General features: G+C 39.5%; 3 non-coding genes across 3 annotated transcripts; 2 read left to right on the top strand and 1 right to left on the bottom strand.

Moving 5' to 3' along the window:
* Positions 1–4,347: 4,347 nt before the first annotated feature.
* Positions 4,348–4,435, bottom strand: trnay-gua (transfer RNA tyrosine (anticodon GUA)). The gene is given in 2 exon segments: positions 4,348–4,383; positions 4,399–4,435. It is a non-coding gene; the product is annotated as a tRNA-Tyr (tRNA).
* Positions 4,436–5,904: 1,469 nt separating this feature from the next.
* Positions 5,905–5,976, top strand: trnat-ugu (transfer RNA threonine (anticodon UGU)). The gene has a single exon. It is a non-coding gene; the product is annotated as a tRNA-Thr (tRNA).
* Positions 5,977–21,902: 15,926 nt separating this feature from the next.
* trnar-ccu (transfer RNA arginine (anticodon CCU)) lies at positions 21,903–21,974 on the top strand. The gene has a single exon. It is a non-coding gene; the product is annotated as a tRNA-Arg (tRNA).
* The last annotated feature ends 482 nt before the right edge of the window (positions 21,975–22,456 follow it).

Raw genomic sequence — 22,456 nt, forward strand, 5'->3', positions numbered from 1 at the left:
GATGCCCAAATGTATCTTTGGTTGTTCTGAGATCCTTGATAGTTTTCTCAAATCCTTCAAATGAACATCCATATCAAAGCACAGTGTACGAAGTTAATTTATTATATTTATTACTATATTTATTATACACGTGTAAATTAATTACTTTTTCGCAGTAATTAATTTATTATATTTATTACTATATTTATTATACACGTGTAAATTAATTACTGCGAAAATAATTTACTTCGTACACTGTGCAGAGTGCCGTATACTCCTAGTTGCGGCACACACGATACATACTGTAAAAAGCCTCAGGCACTGTGTTAGATGTGTTTTCGACGTTATATATGCGTTTATTAATGTCGTCGATTTTACAGTTGCAATTCGACGTTGATTATACGTCAAAGCGACGTATATATACGTATAGCCGTATTTTCGCCGTGAATATACGTATATTCGACGAATCAATGCCCACAGCTTGGCATACAAGGGTTTTGCTGAGGGGGTCTTGCCACCTGCCTGAAAAAAAACAGTAAAATGTTTGAGTGCCTATAGAGTTTCTATTTTTATTTTCTTGAGAAAAGTTGATACCATTTCCTGGACACCCCGTCCCCCATCAGTGCGCGGTGCCCGGGGAAAAAGCTGTAGGGGGGCTTCTGAAATTCTGAGGGGGGGGGGGTGATATTTCGGTTGAAACTGAGCTGTATGGTGCAGCTACCCAAATGAAATCTCGCAGCTATGCCATTGATTAGTGCTTCATGATAGAAGATAACAACTAGCAATCTGGTATTTGGGATGAAGTTCAGTTTCACATTTTTCGTCACTCTCACGGTTTGTTTTGCCTGGAGCGAAAAGTACCATAAGCGTTCATTTTTGCAGCTACATAGACGTTCTGAATCGTTAAGAAAAAAATGTTGTAAAACCAACAGAAAGCACAGACTGCTATAACTAGTCCTAATTATATAACAATTTTAAGTATAATGATAAACTACTGCAAGGAATCGGTCCACCTGAGCAAACAGGATCGTAATGTTGACACTCAATAACGACACTGATATGTGCAGTTCCTGGACGGATAGCCCTCCTGCCCATCAAACAGACTGAGTGACTGTTCGTGTCATTTAGTGTTGTCTGACCATTGACAAAGTACAACTATTTTTTTAGGGCGCAAATTAAGTTAGGTAAATCTTTTTGCCCAAAACTGAAGGGGCGACACTCCTCCCTCCCCCCCGTGATGCCAGGCCTGTCCCCATCCTATTCCATAATGTCATTATATATAATACCATACAACAGTGACCGATCCTTACTAACTGCATGCGTTAAAATTGCACATCAGCTCATAGCAGGGGGCACATAGCCGCGATGTATTATCAATGTTAAATTTCAACCATAATATCGACAACATTAATAAACGCATACGTTGAGAAAATATCGAACCCAGCATATTTTCCGGTTATATACCACAATGCATTGCTAGTATTCGTTGGTCACCATTTTGGACACGTTTTTCAAACGTAGAAGTATATCCGCAAATATCTCAGCAATCCTCTTTTGACGAGTAAGTATGAACAATAATAATACTATCTGAATACATGCAGATCTTTCTTAATATTATTTTGATTAAAATAGTACGTGAATAAGCAAAAAATGGCACATAAAAATAGTGTGAATGGGGAAGATGACACAAAATCGTTTTTGCCGTTTCTCTATTCTTATTCTATGTTGTACTTTCAAACTTTGGGTACTCTTTAATTAGGACAGACTTTATTGCTCAACTGCTATGATGCAAGCCAAATTTTATACATTTATTTCAGCTTTGAGCTTAGTAAACCGTTCATTTTTTAGATTATACTAAAGAAGATATTAATCATCATTTTTTTGGGAAGTAATATTATATAATTTTCTCCTAGCTGCGGTGCTGAAGTCCCACCCTACATCAACAGAAAAAGAAATAAAGGAGCACGCAATGTGTTACTTGAAGAATGCATATGCAAGGCAGGGGGCCAGGAGATCTGGACACTGAAAATAATAGGTTTTTGGTTCTAACTGTTAGGACAATTAGACAGGGTTTGCAAATAGTGGACAAAAATCGTCTTAACTTCCATTGTAATATTTTTTTTCTTGGAAATATAGAAGTTGTACATTTTAAAATGTATATTTGAATCAAAATGTGGTTTTGAGTTAGTGTGTTAATGTAATTAGTTTGTTTGTCATTACTATACTGTATATTGCCATGTTACCAGAATTTGTAGCTGAAGTTTAAGACTAGTTGTGTTTTTTATGATTATTGCCCATATGTTGATTGTTGATTGTGTAGATTATGCCGGCCCAGGGACGCCAAATAAATGTAGGGAAAACCGGTTCAGGGACGCCAAATATGTAATCATAGTGGCTCTCTGAAGGCACCAGTTCTGTGGGGTTTGGGCATTTACTGAGACAATTATTAATTGTAGCAGTAAATCACAAAGTTGATTCTTTTGATGGCTTTAGAATCCAACCATGCGACATAACTCAAACAACACGCACACACAGGTACTAATACACGAGGATACATTTATTAATACATAGAATATGCCTATAAACCTAACAGATCTTATCGAGAGGGTTATCAGAATACAAAAGGTATATATTCAATCAGTTACAAAGTGTTACACATATCAAGAGGACATACGTTCAGTATATCATTCATTAGACCGTTTCATAAATGAACTTGGTTATAACTTCTACATTAGATACTCGAAACAAGTACATAACTCTTAGGAATTAAATTGATATCAACTGGTTGGGATAACAATTGAATTCTTGAGCTGTAATGCATTGAAGTTGAATACTCATCCAATTTCTGGGGGTTCAGATCTCCTGCGGGCACAAAGAAACAGTTGCAGGCTGTTGCTGTCCAATTCGCGCTCTCTGGCTCCGTGCCAGGCTGTGCTGTGCGGCTTGCGACGGTGCGCTGCTGATGCTCACTGTTGGCTTTAACTAGCAAAGTTTGTGCACAGGAGAAAAGATGACTGTGGGTCCCAGCAAGTCAGGAAGAGGACCGGTTCGTTCCTGATGAAGAGCTAGTTCTGAATAGTGATTCAGCTGTCCACAGTTCCGACCTGTTCACGAGGCCTGCTGCTGGTTACTCTCTGGCAACCTCCACTCTAGACTCTTAGAACAAAGGAAAGTTCTGGCACTCGGACACACTGGCCGTTCCGTGGTTGTCCGGGCTGAGTCTCAGGATGGTCAGGAGGCGCGCTGCGAGAATGTCCTGCCCTTGGGAGCCTTCTGCTCCTGGGCCGTCCTGACCTGGAATTCTCCTTTGAATTCCCTTTAGAATCTTACTGAATCTGAATCTCAATCTCTCAGGCTCTCTGTGTTGCCTGTTTTTACCTGGAGGAACTTCAGCTCATTGATTGGCTGAAAGTTCCATGGGCATCAGAGTCCCACGTGGGTTACTCGGCCCTACCAGTCCCTGATTGGTTGATCAAGGTGAGATATGAGTCACTTAGTCCTGACACCTAGTAATGCAGTCCAGATGTCCAACTGGCACTCCCTAGACAGATAGGCACCAATGGATAACCATTGATCATGATAGCCAGGCTTAGCTAAGTGCATCCCCCTTTGGGAGCTGTCCTTATCAAAAGAAAACATCTTGCATGAATGGTTTCTCTGTGGCTGCACCACAGAGATGGAGGGTGAGATGGGGCCTCTTTTGGGAAGGCTCAGAACACTTAATTCTGCATTATTATTAAGCCTTGCCGCTACAATTGATTGTATACAATGTATAATTTGAAACACATATGTTTCAGGTGTGAATGTGTATTTTCAAAATAAATTTCTAAACCTAATCATTGGCTTGGTTTACTTGTTTCTACACCTATAAAACCTATCTTTGATGTATAATAGACCTCTACCCATATACGTATAATAGACCTCTAATGTTATCCGTATAATAGACCTCTAATGTTATCCGTATAATAGACCTCTAACCATATACGTATAATAGACCTCTAAAGTTATCCGTATAATAGACCTCTAAAGTTATCCGTATAATAGACCTCTAAAGTTATCCGGAACTCCAACCATATATGTATAATAGTCCTCTAAATTTATCCGTATAATAGAACTCCAACCATTTATGTATAATGAACGTCTAAACATAGACGTATAATTGACGTATAACTTTAGACGTATATTAGAATTTCATTCTAGACGAATTGCAGACCACATTTAGACGTCTAAGGTATGCGTTTAATAGACGTTTATTATACGTCTTTTGCCCACTGGGTCTGCTTCGTGGTTTATTAAGCTTTTGATCAACGTCTGAGTGAAAAAGATTTGCTATTTTATCTCTTTGATTAAAGTTCACAAAAAGCACATTCCTTCGAGCCGGAGTCAAACCAGCGACCTAAGGATGCCTTACTATTTCCCCTACAGTCCTCCGCTATACCAACTGAGCTATCAAAGGGGTGTAGGAAGCATTGTTTCCCTTGAATTTAAGCCACGAAGCAGGTTTCTACTGTATGAACTTCCGGGGAAATTAAAAATTGTTTGATGGGGCATCAATCGTTCCAGGCGGATATTGACACTTTTTTTTTCTCGAGGGATCATATTAAACAATTCATCAGTATCGAGAGGAGGATCACCATGAGACACAGAACAGTTTAATTCTATCTTTATTAGAAAGTAGTGTTTGTGCAACATTAAAAATATTTTCGTGGAAATATAGAAGTTGTGATTTTTAAAACTTATATTTGAATCGAAATGTTGTTTTGAGTTAAATATTAGCGTGTTAATGTAATTAGTTTGTGTTTGTCATTACTATATATATATATTCCCATGTTACTATAATTTGTAGCTGAAGTTTACTAGTTGCGTTTTTTATGATATATTGTAATAAACAATATTGTAATAAACATTATCATGTTTAATACGATATTGTATAAAATGCATAATTGGAACTACATATTTTTCAGGTGTGAATAATTGTATATTTTCAGAATAAATTTCTAAACCAAATCATTGGCTTGATTTACTAGTTTCTACACCTATAAAACCTATCTTTGATGTATAATAGACCTTTAACTATATAGATATAATAGTCCTCTAAATGTATCCGTATAATAGAACTTCAACCATTTATGTATAATGGACATACTGTATAATCAGAGATGTCTAATTGACCTATAACGATATACGTATATTAGAATTTCATTCTAGTCCCATTAAGGGACATTTTGAGCCAGTGCAGTCAGGCCAGTTCCACTTCAACTGCGCCCGACAACGGAGGTCGTTTTGAAAACAACGAGAGTAAAGGGACACTGCATGTCTGCAGAACATCACGTCCGAGTTTCAAGACAGTAACATCAGAGATTGGAAGCTAGGGAGTTTCAGGTCTGTTTTTTAGTATAGGTTCATGAAAGAAATATTGCAAGAAATATTTCAGAATCCCAGTCAAATCCAGTACAATTGCTGCACAGATCTGCATTCTACAATAAGAAAACTGTCCGTTTAATCAAACACGCCTCATAAAGCATTTTTAAAACAGGAATGCATCTTTCTATAAAAATAAAATGACTTGAAGGGTGCTATAAGCTAAGGTGTGAAAGCCTGCTCTACAGAAGAAGTATATCCAGAGGTGCCAAAGAAGTCGAGGTTTCACCTCGTGAGAGAAAGCATCTCAGAAAACGAAGTTGCAGTCGCTTCCATGCATCATAACACCACTAGGTCAGACAACAAGAGCTGAAGAGCCGCTGTCGAGAGTAACGCGGCCGAGCGCTCTAAGGAGCTGGATTAAAGCTCCAGTCTCTTCGGGGGCATCTTTTGGGATTACACCACTGCTGCATATCTCCTTGTTAAAAATCCCTATTTTTTGTTGTTGCTGGCTCCAGGCGATGTAAACAAGATTCAGAAAAAAATAATTTATCCACCCTTGAAGGCGCGGTGGCCAAGTGGTAAGGCGTTGGTCTTGTAAACCAAAGATCGTGGGTTCAAGCCCCACCCGTGCCTGTTTCATTTATCACCACTCTCCTTTAGTTTCAAAGTCTTTAAAAAATTTGCAATGTAGGAGTTTCTATAGTAAGAAGAACATAACTGTCGCCAGTGATTAGTGTTCGTGCATATCCTGCCCTGTTTTTTAGTCGACAAAGCCTGTCTCTCTTCACACCCATCTTTCGAATGATCGTCTCAGCATTGGGAAGGAACGTGCGTTTGGTACAACCCCCACTCCATGGTCTGATCACAAACAGATCGAGTGAGCTCTGGTTGGAAGTACCGTTCAAAAGCACTAAAAATCTGACTTAGGAACGAGAAGACCGAGTTTTTTTTTTAAACGAGTAAACGATTAAATTATATAAGTAGTGGGACAAAACATTGTCTGCCTGCAAGACTATGTCATGCTAAACGCCACAAATTGTGTTCTTCCAGTTGTGTCAATCGTCCTAAAGTTACAAATCAGATGCAACTGGTGCATTCAGCATACATTTCTTCAGGATAGTCGAATGGTTTAAAATAACGATTTCATAGATTCTTGTCTTTTAAGCTGTGTGTTCCGCTCTCCAAATAGAGGCGCGGGTTCAAATCCCACTCCCGACAGTAAGGCGTTTTACCCTGTCTTACACTGTTCCAGTCTTGTTGTTCTCGCTGACAATCACAATAGGAGGAAAACGGAGAAACTGCTTCGCAAGAACACAACGGACAGAAAAAAGCTTCGTAAACACGTGAATGTGATTATCATAAGGTATGCATTCAAATGTTGAAGCCCGAATTATAAAAGCAGCAGAAGAAAGGTGCAGCACAAGGCAATTTGTGAGAATTCGCGGGTTTTTATGTGGCTTGGACTTCTTTCAAGCCTATGAAGGTGACCCCCTTTTCATTTTCATTTTCAAACTTCAGAACAGAATAACAAAAAGGTTTCATGTAAGACCGTTGGAAATACCGGTTTCATGATGTATTCGGCGAACCTGAATGAAATATTTTAGTGCGTGCTCAAATGCGAAGAATTAAAAAAAACCCTGGAAAATCAACTCTTGCAGTAAATGTCATAAATTTAAAGCGTGTAGTCTGCATGAACAGAGCAACGCAGCAGTCTGTAAAAACGAAGCCACAAGTCCTCTTTTATCTCGGGCAGTGCATTCAGATAAGATGGCTCTGCAGAAGACATGATAAATGCCGAACTCGTTGTTGCCATTATTGCTACTCTTGCTACTGTAGTTTTAAGCTCTAATCAGCGGGCATGTACAGTTGTACAGGAGCTAGACTACTTTGCGCCATCAAAATTCCATTATGTGAATTTAAGGTTTTATTAATAACAGCATTAACTATACAATGCGTGCCCATTAGCTTAAGAAGCAGCCGTGTTTTAACAAAGTGTGGTATTCGAACAGTAAATGCTGAAGTTTTTAATACTTGTGAGCAGATCTTCCTCGAGTCAGACACACTCTTGCTCGCCCGATGCTTTCAGAGCAATATCTGAATCGAGGCTCAAAATGGAAAGAAAGCTGAATCAGGCAATGGTCATAAGGCACTCGGGGTCACTGTACCCTATAACGTCCTGCTTGCACTGTCCTACTAAAAGCTTAGAGGGATCAGAAAGGACACAAACAACCCTTGAAATCACAATCTCTACTGGCTGCGCCTCTTTTGCTCCTCTATTACAACAGTAATATTACTAGCGTTGATTCACCATAGTATAGTAGGCTGAGACTTTGAATGCAATGGGATGGTGGCCAAGAGCTAAGTTATCAGTCTTCTAAACCTACTGTGCCTTCCTTTTTCACCTCCATGTTATTTTATCTAGATTGTCAAGTAACTTGCAAAACGTCTCTACTTACTCTGTTACTCTGTCTCAAAATTGTAGAGAAAAGTTATCTGTTATAGCCTTAACAGAATGCAGAAATCAAATATATGGGATTTGTTAAGAACTTTATTGTCTTTTCACAAATTACTACAGAATAATACAAAGAAGACATTTTATAGTCTTATATTGAAACCATGAAACCTATGCACACATTCACAAGAGATTACAATAGAAAAATGAAAATTAGATCACGTATGATGTTAAATAATTTCTTTAAATCACACTAAATTGCAATCTTGAAACCAAAATTAGAAATATTGAAAACAACCTTTGTTCCCCAGGAAGAAAAGCTGTTTTATATGATGGGACCCGGTTTTAGGTAATCAAGATTGGGAAGATAACTGTACCCTAGCAAAGGAAAATGTTACACAAACTTTGGAAAGCACACTCTGAATCCATCCGTATATTTGATTTCCAAGATCCGTTCAAAGCAACTTGGCTCTTCACAAGCAAATCATTTCAGGGAAGAAATTCAGTTTAGTCAACTACTGGTGCATTCAGCACACCTTCTACTCTGGCTTGTCAGTATGGCTGAGTGGTCTAAGGCGCAAAACTCAAGGATGTGTGTCTTTCTAGCTGGCTTGGGTGTTCTGGTCTCCAAATGGAGGGGTGGGTTCAAATCCCACTCCTGACAACTTCTGTTTTTACCTCTCTTGAATTGTTCCAGTGCTTGCTGACAGTGAATGACTGTAAAAGCAGCAGAAGTAAGCAAGCAACTCAGTGCAATTTGCAGAGTATTCTGCACTGTTAAAATCCATGGGTTTTCATACTATTTGGAATTCGTAGCTCAAGAAGTGACTCCTGTTTCATTTTCTATTCACCAACTCGATTTGCATTCTGCCCCTCACACCTCACAACAGAATAACAAATGGCTTCATGAGCCACAGGATCCCCATGCAGATACAGTTTGCACTATGTATTAGGTAACCCAAATGAAATATTTTAGTGTTGTCTCAAATGTAAGAAATTTCATGAAACCTCAGAATGGAAAGTTTGCAGAAAATGCCAGCAATTCAAAGTGTGTAGGCAGCATGAACAGACCAAGGCAGCTCTAAGTTACAGCGATCTGAAGCCACAATTCCTTATTGCGCTCAGCAGTGCTTTCAGAGTCGACGGCTCTGCATAAGAAATGAGAAATGCTGGACTCCAAATACGATCTTGCCATTACTGCTACTCCTGCTGCTGTAACTTAAAGCTCTAATCAGTTATCAAAGTTGTACAAGGGCTACACTTCTTTGCCCCACCAAAATACCATTATGTGAGATTAAGAAGAAGAAGTATTGCAACAAAGTGTCATCTTCAAACAGTAAATGTTCAGGTGTTTATACTTACTCGTGAGCAGATCACCCTCGATTTAGAAAAAACCTTTGCTTGCCCCTGGCTTTCACAGCGATATCTGAATCAAGCCCCAAAGCAGTAAGAAACTTGAATTACACAAAGCACATACGACATTGGGTTGTCACTGTACACTATCACGTCTTGCTTGCACTGTCCTACTAAAAGATTAAAGGGATCAGAAAAGACCCTTGAATCAACAATTCTGAACTTAAGGGTCGCCAGCTCTACCAACTGCACCTCTCTTGCTCCTTTATTACAATAGTAATATTACTAGCATTGGTTGAACATGGTATCGTAGGTTGACAGCTGGAACACGTGACTCACATGCAGTGACAGTGCCATTCTCAGATATCGCTGCACCATATTGGTTTGGGAGCAGGAGTAAATTTACCATGGAAACACGTGTGCCTCCATTTAGGTTGGCAACTTCCAAGAAAATAATTTTCATACATTGAATTTGATCTTCATATTCCTTTTGTATTCTCAGCTGTAATATTTCACAATTACAGTTCAGATTTGTTGGAAAACTTAAAATAAACAATTTTCTAAAAATGATCTCATGAAGTATTGCCAGGATCTATATTTAGCGTTCGGTAGCAATAGTACTGCTGATATTAATGGAGTAGAAATGTATGATGTATTGACAGCTTTATCTGAAGTGAGAAGTCTTAGAATGCCGCCCATAAAAGTGTTAGGATTCATATGAAGAAATACCTTTTTCCACCCAAAATGCTGCTATTATGTGAACATTACCAGTTTCGGTAGCTTCTGGCCGCGATTTTCCAAAACTGAAACTAATAACAAAATTATTGCACCATGTTCGAAAAATGTATATCAAGACTAGTAAGAAGACAAGATTTTACAGAAATATTAAAAAACGATGCAAGCATAAAAAAGTAGATAAATTAAATTCAATTAAGTTTTTTTTTTGTTTTGGAGAAATGGGCGTGCACACATCAGAAGACACTAACGTTTGTCTTCGATAGAGTGTGTGTATAACAGTTTAACACAAAAGGTTTTTAATTGTGATTTTGTTTAAATTCAATAAATCATCCAGCAAGAAATAAAGAAATTGTTTTATTTCGTAAACTATAAACCATGAAGAGATTTACAGGTCATGTCCTTCGCTTTGTAGGTAAACAATCAATCTTTTAACTTAAGTGTTCAGCATTCAAGTGGATGGTTGTGTTTCTTGAATCTCTTGTGATCTTCAAAAGTCATTGTTTTGTCCTTCATGTTTTTGATTTGTACCATGGATATTTTACACGTTCTATTTATCATTTTTCTTCCCATACGGAACACGTTCAAGGTGTTCTTGTCGCTGTGCTGCATGTAGTTAATCTACACAAGAGCACATGTAACTGTACAGGACACGCAGTGAGGAGCTCACGCAGTTTTCAGCTCAGTGTGGAGTCCAGAGGGAGGACTCGCTCGCTGAACGAGCTCTCAAGAAATCCCGGCTGAGATTAAACAGGTGCTTCTTTAACAGCCAAGACAAATCGAAGACCTTCTCTGGCTTTCTTGTAGATTACGTTAAATTAGTTAAAATCATTTGATAGTTAACAAGACTTAATAAATTGGAAGTACCTTTAAAGCAGTAGAGCAACATTGTAGCACTTCGAGAGTATCTAGATTTTATTTTATAAACCTGGGTCTCTCTGAACACAAGCGAAGACGTTTGCTATGTGACGGTGGTAACAAAACACCTGGAAATGCCAGGAATTGAACCCAGAACCTCAAACTTGCAAGGCATGTGCTTTACCACCAAACGACACCCCCTGTAAAGCGAATATAACTCTCTGCACAAGCAGTTCAGCACAGACAAAGAATACCTGCAGTTGCCAGCCTTTCCTTTTCCTTTACTATAGAGTAAATTCATGGGAACGAAGAAATAAGGATGGGAAAAGAATCGCATTAAAGCTTCCAGTGACTGGGCACAAATGAATCAGTTATACAGTCATTGGATGTCTGTGTCTTCATAAATTTTAAAACTTTAACTTTAACTTGTGCCTTTTCCTAAAATATTTACCATTTGTAGTGACTCTTTCATGTCAGATATTCTCAGTTCCTCATCACCGGAATCACTTTCAGAATAGACAGGAAATCTGAAGTCCATCTGGGTTGATGCACTGTCTGGCGAAAAAGCCAAGTGTTGAAAATAACATACCTAACCATAGATTGAAACAACAAACCCCCATCAGAAAATATTGTAATAATGTACCACTTCAGTTTCCTCAACGACGTGTTCCTCATTCAAAGAGGCCATCTTCGCGGCAGTCAGTGGCTGGTCCAGACACCTCAGTCGGTAGTTTATACCAGACACCCCAGCTAATTTTAAGCATAAACACTTTTAAATTGGTTGGGGTGCTATAGTAGACCCCAACCACAAACCTCATGATTGGGGGGAAGAAAAAGAAAATTATGTGCAAAATTATATCAGATTAAAAAATGTAAAGCTTTTGTGGAATGTTTAGATCTTTACATTTTACTGACAACTTCTCTGCAGTTGGAACTGCTAGGTCATAAAAGGGTTAGGGTTCATATCTCTAAAAAACACATCTCTCAGAACTTTACGGTTTCGGGCGTGGACAGTGAAGTGACCTAAAAACCTACATAAGGACTTGGCTTGCAGTGTCCGAGTCTGTCAGTCTTGGGAGATCTTTGGACTTCAGAAGAATAGAACAGTGGCACGCAAAGAGCAGATACAGACAGTGGAAGACTCCCTTTTTTGAAGCCTTGCACTACAGGACTTGATGGATGACTATGAATTTTTCTTGGGTATGTACATTCGTCTTATTAAAAGTGAAATTACAGCATTGTTTGATGCATTTCCATTACATGCAGCAGATATACACCCGACGCAGGCGATAGGCTCAACAGGGAATAAATCTGTGGTGTTGGAGTCGTCAGAACTCTCCGGCATCAGTGGGTAAGAATTACAACCGTGTACATCTGTATTGTGGACAGTGTTCTTTCTTCTCTTTCTGAGTGAGTCTGGGTATAAGCCAATGGCTGTAGCGAACATAAATGGCGTCACAAGTGTCAGCTGCAGAGAACTTAACACCATTGCTAACGAGAGCATGTCCATTAGATTAGATGCAGGCAGCAGGCTCGACGGGGAATTAACGTGTGGAAGAGAAGCAGAGCGTTTCTAAATAATCTTTGACAAATGGTGCGTATTACATAAGAGTTTAACTAATTAAAAAATGTCCTGCTTACATAAGTTTTCTATTTTCTTGGTAATTTGTGATATTAGGTATCATGGTCAACACCTAACACCCTTTTTTTTTTCTTATTCGTAAAGACACTGCTCAGGCTTCAAATAATGTTAGTGGGGCCCAAAACGTGAGGCACAGCACAACACAGCACACACAGACGCGGCATCTTCGAGAGTGGAAAAAGATGTGGGAGAAATGGGGTAGCAGACGCTAGGCCCAGTGGTGATTTCATCACGGAAGGCCGTAGTTAACAAAACGCTGTCTGGATCAAAACATGTCAGACCTTTGGATAGAACTAATAGTACGTTTAGAGACTTGTCGAGTGGTAATGTTTTAAAGTGTGTGAGCTACATAGCTCAGTTACTAGCTATGGGGAACACTAATGAAATGGATAAAAAGAGAAAATTAGTGCGCCAAAAATCTGTTTTTGCCGATGTACAACCCGATCTACCAAAAAATGTCCAGTCTTTTACCACTTTCCTTTTTGACATAACTTCAACAGCGTATTTAGCTCAAAAGGCAGCATTTCGCGACCTGGCAATGGGATTTTATGGTACAAATGCGCCGAACGCTGATGGATGTAAATGACTAAACACGCAATTTTAAAAGTGGTTAAAAGACCGACCCCTTACCAACATCACGCGTCAGTATGTTAATAAAAGAATTAAACTTGCAAAAGCATTTTTGTTGAGACACAAAAGATTCAGAGAGAGACACAACATTCCACATGACCAACCCGATCCACACAATGAAAATGCTGGAGTAGAAAATAATGTAATGGTCAGGGGTGCTGCAGTAGAACCTGATAACGATAACTTTGAAAACTGAGAGCCGGTTGTGATGAACGATGAGAATCATGTTGGTGGCGGTGGCGATACGAATAGAGACCCCTTAGTTTTCCTGGAACTCGTGCAACGTTATGACAGTACCGATAAAAATTTTAGGGCATCAGAGAACTATAAAGAATTTCGTTTTGTTTATCTTGACAAAGTTGACTCATATGTAGTGGCTATAGACACTGTACATGGAGCAGTCCAAAGAATACTGGATGAAATTTCACCAAGTGTAGGTCCTAATGACTTTGTGCAGTTGTGTTTGTCTTCCAGCAGGTTTAATGACCTGCTTTTCTCGCTCAGAAGGTGTCCCAGAGAATTAAATGAATTAAATGATTTTTTAAAATCACATCTCAGACCTCTTACAGAGCCATACAGATGTTCTAACAGATGACACCCTCAGATTAGTAGTCACAATATAACGGAATATGGAGGGCGGTGCTCACAGAAGGTTTAAATCCATTTTGTACAGTAGGGTAATAGAACGGAAGGTACACCTTGTCGACTTACATTATCTGGACAGTAATCTGGGCTTTGCAGGCTGTGTGTACGGCTTAATGAATACTCACTACACGAATATGCGATAATTAAAGTGGCTGAGCAATTTCACCACGATTTGTCTTTTTCAGAGAATCAGAAAATTAGCTTGTCAGATGTTGCAGCTTTTGAAAAACATTTAAATGTGCTCATTAAAATTTTGTACCATGATCAGGGCGAGTGGAAATATTTTACATCGGGCCCCACACTGCCAGAATCTAAAATACTTTTTGATCAATAAATAAATGAAAAAGTATATCTTTTTATGTTATTTGTTTTTTTGGGTTCTCTTTATCTATTTTATGACTCAGACGAAGATCTGATCACATTTTAGGTCAAATGTATGCAGACATACAGAAATTTTAAAGGGTTCACAAACCTTCTAGTACCACTGTAGTTATTTTATTTTTTATTTTGTTGTGTCCATTGTTCCCCTGCCTGCCTGGCTCTTGACCTGTGACTGTCTGAATGCACACAGGAGACTTTCAGGCAGGGGGTTTGTCCTGAGCCTCTGTGAAATACCCACACAATCTCATGAATAACTGCTCCATTAGCACATCACTTTAATATTAAAACCACTCTGCCAGGGAGAGCCAGGACTGGACTTCAGCCCTGAACCATCCCCCTCACTGCAGCAGGGGCGCAGACAAGATACTGAATCCATCTTTTCTCCAGAAAGCAATGGCCTCACTGCCACTTCTCCCAATCCAAGCAGCAAGTTACAACAGCACCATTTTCAACTCATCTGGGAGTTCCCACTGCAGTATTGACACAAGCCAGTGGACACTGATTTGGGCCAGAGCTGCATCGCTCCTGGTAACTCAGTGCTGCTTAAGAAAACCGGGCCTGCTCTTGTGCTGGGCAGACCAGTCACCTGTGTTGATTTGCCTTCACATGAGGGTACCATTCATGGATCCCTGTTGAAAAGGACCAACCAGTGACTAGCTTGATACCCCAGCAAGAAAGAAACTATACCGATCTCAGGTTCTGTTTTATGTGATTCTGATCGCATGTTAGATAGCAGTTTTTTTTGTTATGTTTTAACAGCTTCTATATTTTAACATTTTTATGTCATAACGTTATTTTTTGTTGCTGTTTTGTTTTATAGTGTGATGTACTGCAGTTATGTTGTTGTTTTGTTTCAGTTTTTATATAGGAACTGTTTTGCCATTTTTTTTATTCTTCCATGTTCCAGTTGAACTGGTTTTCTTAAACCATTTAATCTGACTCAGTTTTGGAATATTCCTGAATGCTGCACTATACAACACAGGCAGAAAAAAGTCTCCAAAATAAAATTTCCAGACAGGATAAAATTGTCACCTGTCCAAAGGTTTCCTTTGGCACCCAAAATCCAGCACTGAGTGAAAAAAAAGTATAAGTTATTATTTTATATATATATATAATATACTATAAGGAAGAGGTGTTAGTGGGGCCAGCAGGGGGCGCTCACCCTGTGGTCCATGTGGGTCCTAATGCCCCAGTATAGTGATGGGGACACTATACTGTAAACAGGCGCCGTCCTTCGGATGAGACGTAAAACCGAGGTCCTGACTCTCTGTGGTCATTAAAAATCCCAGGGCGCTTCTCGAAAAGAGTAGGGGTGTAACCCCGGTGTCCTGGCCAAATTTCCAATTGGCCCTTACCAATCATGGCCTCCTAATACTCCCCCTCTATGAATTGGCTACATTACTCTCTGCTCTCCTCCCCACTGATAGCTGATGTGTGGTGAGCGTTCTGGCGCACTATGGCTGCCGTCGCATCATCCAGGTGGATGCTACACATTGGTGGTGGTGGAGGGGAGTCCCCATTACCTGTAAAGCGCTTTGAGTGGAGTGTCCAGAAAAAGCGCTATATAAGTGTAAGCAATTATTATTATTATTATTATTATATATATTATATATATTGTATGTATAAATATATATTTTTACAGATCATCACACTGAGCATTGGTGGTTCAGTCTTAAAATTTTTGCCTGACTCGTGGGAGGCCTGAGTGATTTTCAGCCAACGCAACAATTTTTGCAGCTAGCTGCTTCATCACCTTGCAACAAAAAAAGGCACTGAACCTGTGCAGCTGTGAACCTGGTCAGTACCTGGATGGGGGAGACCTCCTTTGAAAAACAACATTTGAAGTGGTGTAAAGAGACTCTTAAGATCTTCCAGAGGTGCCTGTCTAATAGTATTAGTTTCCTTCAAGATTGCTCAAGAGTGTACCTTTCACTGATGCACAAATATTAATGATGGGGGTGTACCTTCAAGGTGCCTTACAACTGTAGAGACTGATAACCCACTGATCACTGATCAATCCCCACTACACATCAACGGCTCCCCTGTGGAGACAGCTAGAAGTACTAAGTTTCTAAGCATATCACAGATGACATCACTTGGACATTCAACACCAGCTCCCTAGCTAAAAAAAGCACAACAACGTCTCCACTTCCTGCGGCAACTGAGAAGGGCAAACCTCCCCCCCATACTATCCACATTCTATAGAGGTACCATCGAGAGCATCTTGACAAACTGCATCACCACAAGTCCCTGCAATGAATTGTCAAAACAGCAGGAAACATCATTGGAGCCTCCCTTCCATCCATTCAGGACATCTACCACAAACGCTGCACACACAAAGCCTCCAGTAATGTGGATGATCCCTCCAACCCCTCCTGCAACCTCTTTGCCCTCCTACCATCTGGTAAAAGATATCACAGCTTTTTTCCACAGGCTGTCAGACTCCTCAACACCCTGGTACCTACTGCACCTACTCCAAATCTGGAAACCTAGTTCTTTTTTGCCAAATATCAGGCATACTGTCTGATGTATTCTTTGCACAATTCTGTAAAGTTAATTATTTATAACTTTCTTCTTGATTATTTAGCTAAAACAACTGACTCAATCACTGTCGCGTGGGTGAAATATCTGTTGTGTTGAGTCGCGCAGCATGATGACGTCATTCTTTAGGGCTGCCGCAGCTTCAGAACAACTGAGGAGAGGAATTTTGAGACAGAGGTATTTCTGCAACCCCTGCAACAGATATAAACCTCACCACACCTGCTAGCGCCATCTAGTCAGGACGAGTGAATCACCTGCGAGTTACGCAGTGTGAATTTTTTTAAACAGAAAATGTATTTCCAGATTTTACTTGCAGGACACTATAATTTACATTATTATCAGCGCAGGATTTCATGTAAAGCTATTTTTAAATCGAAGCACACATCACTAATCACCTGCTGTGCTCAGTTTTGTGATATAATATTAAATGCAATCTCTGAATAAGTCACTGAACTGGGCCAGACCAACTGAAAGGACGGAATGCAGACAATAACTTAACAGATTTAAATTTTATTCTTCTATTGCCCCTCCATAACCCACTCAAATTCATCTTATCTAATTAATACATTTTCTTTATACACCTCTCTTTCCCTTCCTTACTATTTTTTCCCAAACTTTTTTATCTCTCACATCTCTCCATACTTATAGCTTTGTTTATCTTAGATGAAATATGTCTCAACAAGGCCACATACAGATGCAGCCATTCAAAATGGGTGAGGTATTTCGCGGCATACCGCGGTGGGCGTGTCACAGTATCACGCAGTATCACGTGTGTCACGTGTGTCACGTGACTAACTATCCGGCGTCGCCTTGTAAAACCGCCAGGGGGAGCTTAACCTCTCATGTACAGCATTTGAGCCTTTAATTTTGAACTGTGTATTACAGCATGTTAATCATCAGTCATTAAAATGTTGGTATATATTATGAAAGCAAGATTGCTCAGTTGGACAGAAGTACACAACCTACCTTCATCAGAAATATTTATGCATCAAAGCCTTTACTGAAGATATTACTAATAGTATTGATAATGGATGACTTTGGACAAGCTGTATACTCAAAGTATAATTTCTTTAGCACATTTGTACAAGCACTTGGAATCTGTCCAAGCCATACTTTGTCAGGCATTTTGTTTTACTTCAACGGGGCATAAAAACTTCCTTGCTTTTATAATTTCTAGCTACGAAAATGATTTAAAATGCGACACCTATCATTCAACTAGAGCTTAAAATATCACAAGGAAAAATACACACCGGTATTCCATTTCTCCCTAAACATTGTAAGCTTCGAAGTCTTTAACTAACGTGATACCGGAGTCAACCAGCATACTTTTAGAATTTGATTAAAAGGGAATATAATATGGAATCGCGTATCTAAAGAATTTAATAACGGTATGATTATATCAGTGTACTGCGGCAGGACTGTGTAAGGCTGTTTCGCCTGCCTGATCATGCGAGCTGTCTTGTAGCCTACTGGTCTAGGTGCGTGACTACCAGCTGGCAGGTTGTGTGTTCGAATCCAGCTGGTGCTGGACTTTTCATTTTTATTTATTTATTTTTTAATCGCGTAACATAAACATATTACCGTATGCAAACTGTACTGTATACAGTATGTATATGTATATTTAATGTCTTAACTGTCCCCGTTTAATTGAATTTAAAAAAAATATTTAACACGAACATTAAGCTGTTTACATGTTCCGCCTGAGAACAGTCACCCGTTGCTACCCAACGCAGAATGGTGATTGGCTGACACCATCTGACACCCCTCTGATTGGAGAAAAAAGACGTGCTGGTGTGCTATACCAGGAAGAGGATTTCTTTCAATTCTAAACGTGTATTTTAAAAGTTTAAGAAGTAAAAACCTTACAGCGTACACAGATTTCTAAACTGATCAGGATCGTTATCTTTGTCTCATGCATAATAATGTTCACCGCTCTGTCCAGCAAATTAATAATAAACTTTATTTTATATAGCTTTTTAAACGAATAAGTAATTAGATTGCTCATAAACCTAATCACTTGCTTTTTCTTTTTATTTAGGCTCAGATTTCAACTATAGATCGTATTACTAATAACCATAATAACAACCAACCAACAAAAACAACCATATAAACATAATACCAACCAAAAACATAGATAACAACCACAATACAAAATCAAATAATCAAACCATTTTACACTCGCAAAGTCCTCGCATAATCCCGCCCCTTATGCAAAACCAAACCTTCCTCCCATCCCAGTTTATCCTGTTTATCATAAACAAAATCCACCTCAATTTTCAACATAAAGCATTACACAAAATCAATACCTCAACACTCCATACTCAACAACGATAATTCACAAACAGCCAGAACATGTAACTACACATTCCCAAACATACCTACTTTCCATAGCCCCGCCCCTTATGCAAAACCAACATCCCTCCCCTGTTCTCTCTCTCCCCTGGCGGTTGTAATTGTTTTTATTTTCAAATAAATTTTAGCAAAGTCATGTATTTTAAAAATCTTAAGATTTTTCTATTTATGTCTTTATTTAGTGGTTTCATTAGTGACAAAGGCTAAACTTTCTTGGAAAAATGTCTTTTATGTAAACCATGTTTGCTATTAATTCATTCAGGGCTAAAATATGTTCATTGTCTTCTAATGAAAGAAGGGTTCCTTTCGCCGTAGTCGGGAGCCTAGCCTTTAACTAGTAAGTACTGTATTTACTGGGTTTTTGAGGGGGGGTGTCTTTCGCTGGAAATCTCGCCTCCTACTTTGAAAATACCCGTGAAACCGGTTCAATTCGTCACAGCCAGCACTCCTGCAGAGAGTTGGGTTGTACTTGCAGTGCATACAGTACACGCGTTATGCTCTTCATTAATGTCTGTGAAGTTTTATTTAATCTCTGAGCCATACTGATTCTTCTGGAAGCACACCAGTATTCCACTTTCTCCCTAAACATTTTTAGGATCAGAGTCTTACATGTGGTTATTTCGAAAACGTTTGTACGTGCTCCTTCTTACCATGTTACTGTTTACCGTTACTGACCATATTAAGTTTAAGTGCCTGTGGGCACTTTTCCTGTCCGTGGGGGGTGGACCGTCTTTCATTAGAAGGTTAGTCTGTTCTACTCTGAGAATGTAGGGGGGGGTGGGAAGTGCCCGCGGTCATTTAATTAGTATTAAAATCTTAGTTATCTTTCTAGTTCACAGGTTTGCATGCATAATTTAATTTTGAAAGCCACTGAGACATCAGGTACTACTGTTGTATTTATGAAAAAGAAACAAAACAAAAAACATACTAACAACTGTGCCATCCTACTCCTTAGTTAATACATTTTATTATTCATAAACAGTTAACATTGTTAGCAAAATATTTTGAATTATATTTAACCCTATTTTTTCTTTAGTTTTGTATTTAACTTATTATATGATAGTCAGACTTAATGTATATTAATGTATATTTGAACAATGAAAATATATTTTTACAAGATTTTACATTAAGCACTTAAAATTAATATGGTTAATAATAGTAAACTGTAACATGCTGTAACAAGATCGGTTAAACTTCGAAGAAACTCCTTTCAGAGAAAATGTTTCAGGTGTGAAGAACAAACCTGTTCCCACACACCCTGCCCCCACTACCATTAGAATATACACAAACATTTTAGCGTTTCATTCTGAGCAGAAGACCCTCACACCTGAAGAGTGCTGGCTGTGACGAATTAAACCGGTTTTACATGAGTAATGTCTGAACTTATTGTTGGTAACCTGGAGAGCAGACCAACCTCTTCAGTGATGTAAACCACAGGACCTGCAGTATGTAACACACTAAATATGATATTTCAGTCTTCTGTGGAGCAACTCATACGAAACTCTAAATCCCAGGGTTGTGAATTCAAGCTCCATGCTGGTGTAGCGGCAAGGCTTATTAATAATACAGGAATTAAGTTTTCTGCTCCCTTGCCTTGCTCTCCCTCATCCTAGTGGTGCTGGACACAGAGAGGCCATTCCATTTGGTTCAGATTTAAGATGTTTTTCTATCTGAGTTTTTTCTATGTTTTTCCTGATAAGGAACAACTCCCAAGTCTGAGGTTCTCCAGCCACCCTAATAAATGGTCATCTCTGGCGCCTTACTGTCTGGGAGATTCCAAGGGAGAGTCTCATCCTAGGTTGTTTACAACCCTATTGTCAGAGAGCATAGTTATTCATCCTCCACCTTGATCAGCTAATCAGGAACTGGTAGGGCAGGGTAACCCCACATGGGTCTCGAATGCCCACGGAACATTCAAGCAATGAACGACCGTAGTTCCTCCAGATAAAAAAGGCAGCACAGGGCCCAGAAGATGCCCCTCCAGGACATTCTGACTCAGCTCGGACAATCACGTGATGGAGTCGAGAACGGAGAACGTTCGCGTGTAACCAAAGGATCCGCCCGAGGTTAGCCCAGTAGCAAGCCTCATGAACCCACCGCGAACGCTCGCCTGATCAACGAGTGAACTAAGGTCGGAACTGTCAATAGCTGGATCTTATTATTCAGGGCTAGCACTACACTGGGAACGAAACGGTCTTCTTCCCATCGAAAGAGCGGACCCACAGTCACTTTTCATGTCCACAGTCTCTGCTAGTGGAGCCAGGACTAACTCCCTCCTTCTCCCACACATCACACCGGACCAGGACTGCCTGGCGCTGGTCCAGAGGATGCCGATTGGATGCAGCAACAGCCTGTCACTGTTCTCTTGTGTCCGTGGGAGATCTGAATCCACACAGATTGGATGAGTATTCAACATTCTGCATTACAGCTTGAGAATTCAATTGTTACCTCAACCCCAGTTGATATCAATTTAATGCCTATGAGTGATGTACTTCCCTTTGAGTATCTACTGTAGAAGTTGTAATCAAAGTTAATTTACGAAACAGTATAAATGAATGGTATACTGAATGTATGTCCCTCATGGTTTGTGACTCTTCGTTATTGAATATACAGTATAAGGTCAGCAGGCTTGGGGAATTGAACTTTAAGGTGAAGACTGCGGGTTCAGTAGCAGAAGAACCTGATCAGTATCAGTTGACTCCGATATACTTTGAAAACTTAACTTCTGGATTTAGAGTCAGATATGCTACCGTTGCACAATGGGGTACTTAATTAAAAAAAAAATAGAAAAACAATCAGTGTTCCTGGATCTGTTATCGAGAACAACACCTGCACAGGAGCTGCGCAGGAAGAATGAAATGTGGTCTGGGAAGAAGAGACTCTCTTCGGAAGAGCGGTGCTCTTCACAGGATAATTTTTTTTGTGACGCTGATTTGTCTCCTTTGGGGAATTCAAAGGTGCTGCAGCTGTGACCTCGTGGTGCAATGGTAGTGCGTCTGACTCCTGATCAGAAGGCTGCGTGTTCAAATCACATTGAGGTCAGCTGTTAGCTTTTCAGATTATGCTGGTCCTGAACATGGAATTCATACCATGCAGTTGAGTTCTATCTGTACACCACATAGATAATCTAAACAAAATAGAGCAGTACAGGACATGCAGTGTGGAGCTCACACAGCGAATAGCCTTGAACACAAGAGAAAAGGCACAGTTCACATCTGCTAAACATCATGTCTGACTTTAGAGACAGCTACTGTACATCAGAGAATGGAATCCCGGAAGTTTCAGATATATATCTTTTTTTAAATACAGGTTCAAGCAAACCTGAAAGTTAGGGAGTTTCGGACACTTTTCTTTTATTAAATAGTGTCTGAAGCCTGAAAATGTAATTTGAAAAAAAACCGGTATTGGACATTAGCAGGTGCTTTTTGTAACGATTTGCTATTTCATGCTGGAAAACAAAGGAAACAGACCCAACGTTTGCTTTCAGGTGCGGTTCATTACATAAAAGATATCTATTACTGAGG

The sequence above is a fragment of the Lepisosteus platostomus genome, chromosome 5 (genome assembly GCF_059453375.1).
Source record: "Lepisosteus platostomus isolate fLepPlt1 chromosome 5, fLepPlt1.hap1, whole genome shotgun sequence".
In the NCBI taxonomy this organism is placed as follows: domain Eukaryota; kingdom Metazoa; phylum Chordata; class Actinopteri; order Semionotiformes; family Lepisosteidae; genus Lepisosteus; species Lepisosteus platostomus.